This window comes from Mandrillus leucophaeus, unplaced genomic scaffold (assembly GCF_000951045.1).
Source record: "Mandrillus leucophaeus isolate KB7577 unplaced genomic scaffold, Mleu.le_1.0 Scaffold220, whole genome shotgun sequence".
NCBI lineage: Eukaryota > Metazoa > Chordata > Mammalia > Primates > Cercopithecidae > Mandrillus > Mandrillus leucophaeus.
The window spans coordinates 2677864-2684747 of record NW_012102255.1 but is presented as its reverse complement, the minus strand read 5'-3'; positions in this window follow the sequence as shown (position 1 = coordinate 2684747).

Sequence of the window (6884 nt, the reverse complement as noted above, 5' to 3'; positions counted from 1 at the left end):
GAACCATTAAATATTTTTGGCTCTGCAGGCCATATGGTTTCTGTCTCTACTCAATTCTGCTGAGGAGAAGGAGGAAGTTGCCATCGGCAACATGTAAGTGAATGAGCATGGTTGTTTCCAATAAAACTTTATAAAAACAAGCAGCAGGCTGGATGTGGCCTGCAGGGCAGTTTTCTGCCTCCTAGTGTATATAATGGAAGCCTGTACTCTTTAGGAAATAAGTACACCGTTCTGAAGGAATCTTGCTGAAGAATTAGAGTAACTTCATCTTCCTACAAAGTTATGAGATATAATTTAAGCTTCTGATGATTCAGTGTCTACTATGAATGTTAATTAATTTCATTCCATGCCGCACGACATAATTTCCACAGGCACAGTGAAGTGCAAAAAGCTGTTTGCCCTGAACCGACGGCTGTACTTAGAGAATCTGTGTCTGCTTTCTGTCCCCTCTCTTCCTGTCAAGCTGTTAGCTGTCGCTTTGTTGGTTTTGCCTTTGTGATTGTCGCTATCTTTAATTTGCCATTTCTGCTCTGCTCCCGGCCGAGCACACTATCTAAAGGAGACCTGGCTATGAAGGGTGATAAGTTTCTCTTAAAGAAACATGAGCATGAGCTTTGTCACCTTTACACAGCCACTGCATGGTCTTTTGGGCTTTCTAATTTGTCATTTATTTTAAGTACTTATGGTTGCTCGATAAATGACTTATGAGATGTTACTCGTGTGTGTGTGTGTGCACACCTATAAACACACACACCATAGTCATTTATCTATTCATTTAATAAATATTTATTGAATTCCTATATGTGAGTCAGTTCTAAGAATTTGGAATACAGTCGTGAACCAAAGATTGGAAAACCAAAACACATACACTCATACATACACACACACACACACACACACTTCTTAAGTACTTCAAGGTCACCAGGCTAAATGAATGGCCGAGCATGGTGGCTCACACGTGAAATCCCAGCACTTTGTGAGGCTGAGGTGGATGGATCACTTGAAGTCAGGAGTTCGAGACCAGCCTGGTCAACATGGTGAAACCTTCCTGCTACTAAAAATACAAAAATTAGCCTGGCATGGTTGGGGGAGCCTGTAATCCCAGCTACTTGGGAGGCTGAAGCAGGAGGATCACTTGAACCCAGGAGGTAGAGGTTGCAGAGAACCGAGATCACACCACTGCACTCCAGCCTGGGTGACAGGGCAAGACTGTCTCAAAAATAGATAGATAGATAGATAGATAGATAAAACTTCTAAATGCTCTCCACATCCTCCCAAACATACACACAGGATTACTTCTACTTGATAAACCAAAATGCCCACTCAGTCCAATTTTCCCTTTGTACCTCATTTCCTGCCTCCTTTCTTCCCATGGGCCCCCATGGAAGCAAAGGTAAGTCACCAACCTGCTGAAAGACAGGAGGCCCAGCCGACTACCCAGGAATCCAAGTGGTCAGCGTGTTCTTGGATCATTTAAACCTGCGTCTTCAACTGTTAATGAGGCAATAAATTCCTGTGATCTGGGAGGTGAACCAAAAATCCTAGCCTGGGTTTTAGTTTCATTTCAAATGGACTAAGGAGCAAAGCGCCAGTCTTTCCAGTTTAATGAAGTTGGATTTCCAGTTCCTGGCCACTTTGGGAAAATAAAAGATAAGAATTCACAGGGTATCGGCTGTATTCAGGTGAGGAAGGCCAAAAAGCATGTTGCTAGGGAAGGTGAATAGGAAAACGTGGGAAAGGACTAAACGCGGAGGACGCTTCAGGGGCCCTCCCAAGAATGAGTGCTCACAGGGCTGCCGCGGCACGAACCTGCAGAGAAGCAAACCATTATTCCAGACAGAACCTTTTCCTGCCAGTCCGTCTAGTCCTGATTCCACGTGTGTGAAGAAAGGCAAAACCGCATCCCTCCCCAGAGCAGATCAAGGTCACTGCGACCTTCACAGAGTGGCCAGATCCACCACGCAGCCGCCAGTCGGAGGCACCCGCATACCATCACCCTGTCTTGCATGGTGCCCCTAACTCCTACAAGCAGGTCTCTTGCATCCCCGCAGCAGTCCTTTTTCTGATGGTCCACTCACTCCATGCACTCCTGTCTCCTTCCTCTCTCTTCTTTCTGAGAACAGGGGATGGTGCTTCTTCTAGATGGCATCCGTGCAGCAGAAAGGCCAGCAGCTATGCAGAGTGGGCCAGCAATCCCCGCGTGGACTCTTCTTTCCCTACGTGGGACTCTCCCTGCGTGGGACTCTTCTTTCCCTGCGTGGGACCCTCCTTTCCCTGCGTGGGACTCTTCTTTCCCTACGTGGGACTCTCTTTTCCCTGCGTGGGACTCTCCCTGCGTGGCACTATCCTTTCCCTGCGTGGGACTCTTCTTTCCCTGCGTGGGACTCTCCCTTCCCTGCGTGGGACTCTCCCTGAGTGGCACTATCCTTTCCATGCGTGGGACTCTTCTTTCCCTGCGTGGGACTCTCCCTTCACTGCGTGGGACTCTCCCTGCGTAGGACCCTCCTTTCCCTGCGTGAGACTCTTCTTTCCCCGCGTGGGACTCTTCTTTCCCTGCAGGCGTTGGTGGGCAGCGAATCCCATCCTGACTCCTTCCCAAGCCTCCTCCCTCACAGTCCAGACTCCTCCAGATTCTACCTCATTCAGATGATGCAGATTCTCAGGCTAAGAAAAGCAACCTCCTGGTCTGTCGTGTTTGGCACTAGAGTGTGTATATGTGTCTGTGTGTGTCACACAGGTAAACCACAAGCAGGAGCCTGGGATGCCAGGCCAGGGAGGACGAGGCAAAGCCAAAAAGGGGAAGTGGCAATCCAAGACTGGATTAGACTGAGAGGGGTGCCATGAGGTCAGCTGAGCCTTACCCCAGGCTGCGGGGCCAATCTGCGGTCTGCAATGCCTCAATTATGCCTTCATTTTTAGCACAGAAGAGCCAGTTGGACCGTAGAATCCAGAGAGCAGACGGACAGTCTGAAGTCCCCAGACACACGCAGGGCAAAAGGAAGTCGGAGACGCTGCATTGGCGCTGGGCCTAAGTGATTGTAGCTGCCTCCTGCTTTCTTACGAGTAACTGAAATCACAGCCCCAGCGGAACACGCTGGCCACTCCAGATTACATCCAGTTCTCACCCGACTTAAGGTCATGAGACCTGGGTTCAAATCCCAACTCCAACACCTAATACATGTGTAGACTCGGTCCAGTTATCTACCCTCTTTACCCTTTGGTCTCATCTATGAAAACGGAACGGCAGTCATACCTACTGTATAGGGTTAGTAGGAGGCTGACATGAGAGCAATTATGGAAAGTACTTGACAGACGTAGACACAGAAAAAATGTTGGAAACATCTCACCCTTAGCAGAAAACAGACACACACTCTAAGTTGCACTGCAGGCTCCCTCCTCATGCTTGATTGTTTCTGTTCCTTTGTCTGCTCCGCACCCATATTCCTCTGCAGAAGATGCCCCTTCTCCTCTGCTGAGCCTCCAGGGAGCCTGGGTCTGACCCCAGACGGAGGTCACTCTTCTGAAGGCTCCTGCAGGGCAGCTGGCTTTGCATCCTTCCTGTGCACCCGAGCGGCCTCTCACCTACGTGTTTTATGAGGAGGGACTGACTCTTTGCAGAAGACATCTGTTTTGAGGGCAGTAAAGACCCAGGTGGCACTGTTTTGAAGGCAAAGAAATGAAGGGCAATTACCTTGCCATTAATCAACCAGGATACAAGGACTGAACAGAGTTAGTTAACACCAGGAATGAACATTTTAATAACATTCCTGGGCATTAGGAATGAGCAAAACACAAATTAAGTTAGTAGGCACCTATAAGATTGCTTGAAACATGTCACTGTGGATTTTAAAGCTGAATGTAGAATGCAAGATGCTAAAGGGAGTTACCACCACTTCCTCTGAAAAATAAAAACACAGACAGGCCATTGCTGCTCACACACACACTGCTTCTTGTCCCTTGCTGTACGGGTAACAGGAGATGACTAACCTTTTCTGCTTCCTTCTACGCCCCAAATAAACTGCCCGCCCCAGCCCACTTCGCCCGACACCCACTCAGAGGAGATTTTTTTTTTTTTTGACACGGAGTCTCGCTCCATCGCCAGGCTGGAGTGCAGTGATGCGGATCTCGGCTCACTGCAACCTTCGCCCCCCCGAGTTCAAGCGATTCTCGTGCCTCAGCCTCCTGAGTAGCTGGGATTACAGGCACCCACCACCACGCCTGGCTAATTTTTGTATTTTTAGTAGAGATGGGGTTTCACCATGTTGGCCAGGCTGGTCTCGAACTCCTGACCCCAAGTGATCTGCCCGCCTCGGCCTCCCAAAGTGCTGGGATTACCCGTATGAGCCACCACACCCGGCCTGAGGAGATATTTAAGTTAAGGCTCTGGAGAGGTTCAAGGTTAGGATCAAAAGATAAAAAATGGAGTTACAAGTGTGTGCATGCACACATGTGTGTTTAAAAATGTAACATAAAGTTTACCCTTTTAATCATTTTTAAGTGTACAGTTCCATGGCATTAAGCACATTCACATGACTGTGTAACCATCACCACCATCCACCTCCAGAACGTCTGTATCTTCCCAAACTGAAAATCTGCACCCACTAGACACTCACGGCCCATCCTCCCTCCAGCCCCTGGAAACCCCCAGTCTACTTTGTCTGGCTTGTCTCTATGAATCTGACTGCTCTAGGTCCCTCATGTAAGTGGAGTCATACAGTATTTGTGCTTTTGTGACTGGCTGATTTGATCTGGCGTCACGTCTTCAAGGTTCATCCAGGCTGTAGCGTGTGTCTGAACTTCACTCCTTTTCAAGGCTGACACAACATTCTATTGTATGTATAGACCACATCTTGTTTACCCATTCATACGGTGAGGACCCTGGTGTTGCTTCCCTCTTTTGGCTAATCGTGGCTAATGTGCTGTGAGCATGGGTGTGGGAATATCTGTTGGGTCTTCCAGCATTCTCAGTCCAGCCACAGTGCCTCTGTTCTGCTTTTCTCTTGCACGCTGACTCTGATTTCTTCTTTCCCACTAGTCCTTTGATTCTTGCTGCCCGATAAATCCTTGGCACCACCATGAAGGCTTCATGTTGGCACCCCTACCCTACATTTTGCCCTCTTTCTGCTGGATTTGGAGACACCCACACTGAAAATACAGTGTCTCCAGGAGACGTTTCTGAGCAGTCCTCTTCTCTTCTGCACTTGCCTCAACTCTGCCATCAGCAGCAAAGCCAGTCCCTGTGCAGAGGGCAAGCAGCAAGACGACATAAAAGCCACAGATACCCTCCCAAAGACCGGAAACTCATGAGCCATGACCGGAAGCCAGGTCACAGTGCTGGGAGCCAGCAAACCCGCCGGCACTCGTCGCTGTCTTGTGCAAAGCATGACACACATAAGGGACACCACCACCCTGAGTGAAAACCAGCAGGGCTGTGACTTCCGGGAGACGGCTCACGACATGTCAGCAGTGGGGGTGGGAGTAAGCGGTGGGGGGAAAGGCAAGACAAAGGTGGAGGCTGAAACCAACGGGGGAGAGAAAGGTTAGATCAGACGAAAGCTCCCTCACTAAAGAATTTGCTAGGGAAAAATAAAAATTAAAAGGAAGTACTTACTTCTGGCATTCAGAGGCTAAAGAAAGAACATTTCAGACGGCAAATCCAGATTTGGGGAGTGCATACTGATGAATTGTGAGAACCCCTATTCTGACCTGAAATGCTATACCCACCTCTCACCTGCCCCCTGGGAGACGGGTGGGGGTTATGTCATTTTTCGTCATCTGCCTGAATGAATTTACAACAGTTCAAAGAAATGTTAACCTACACACTCCTCCAACCACCAATACACAAATGGTCTTAGAAGATGGTCTGCAGCAGCATAATCCAGTTCATAACCATCTGCTGACTGCATTTCCTGCTGAGGACTTCATTCTTTATTGTTATGTATTTATTCTGAGACAGCTGGAGTGCAGTGGCACCATCTCGGCTCACTGCAACCTCCACCTCCTGGGTTCAAGTGATTCTCCTGCCTCAGCCTCCCGAGTAGCTGGGACTACAGGCGCCGGCCACTACACTGGGCTGATTTTTGTATTTATAGTAGAGATGGAGTTTCGCCATGTTGGCCAGGCTGGTCTCAAACTCCTGATCTCAAGTGATCTGCCCACCTGACCTCCCAAAGGGCTGGGATTACAGGCCTGAGCCACCATGCCTGGCCTCCTGATGAGGACTCCTGACCACAGTAAATCTCACTTTTTAAAAATCCCTGCATTTTCTACATACGAAAGAAGTATACACTATCCCATTTTGTACACTGTCTTGTTACTACGCACTATATAGTAACAGTCCACAGTGAACATCGCACAGGGCTGTCTCTCCCTGTATCATCTATAACCGGCTGTTGACCTAAAATCTCACCGTCGACCAGAGGTCCATGGAAAATAAAGTCCTTCCTCAGCAGCCGCCGACCCAGGGACAGTCCACGCTCCTCGGAAATCCTATCTCACTTAGAGATGAAGTGGCACAAAGGTGTCCGCCACCGGTAGCACCTTACTTCAGGGTGGACACGATGTTTTGGCAAACGTGGGTACCCCAAATTTCCTTCACCAATTTTCAGGTCTGCATTTTCGTTTAAAGTCTTGGATGACTGCAGGCTTTCCTTAAGAGTTCCTTGAGTCGTTTGGTCCTTTGGTTTAAATATGAAGAAATAGTGTCGGGGGCTGTCATTTTTCTCAACTTGTGCCCTGCCGCTCCTCCAAGGTGGCTTGTAAGGCTCTTCTGAAGCTCCTGGCTCAGGACCCCCACAACTTGGCACCGTGGCGCTGGGAAGCCTCTGGTCCACATGTGCACCCTCCTCCAGCAAGAGCGCGATCCAGGTTCTGGGTCACTCGCA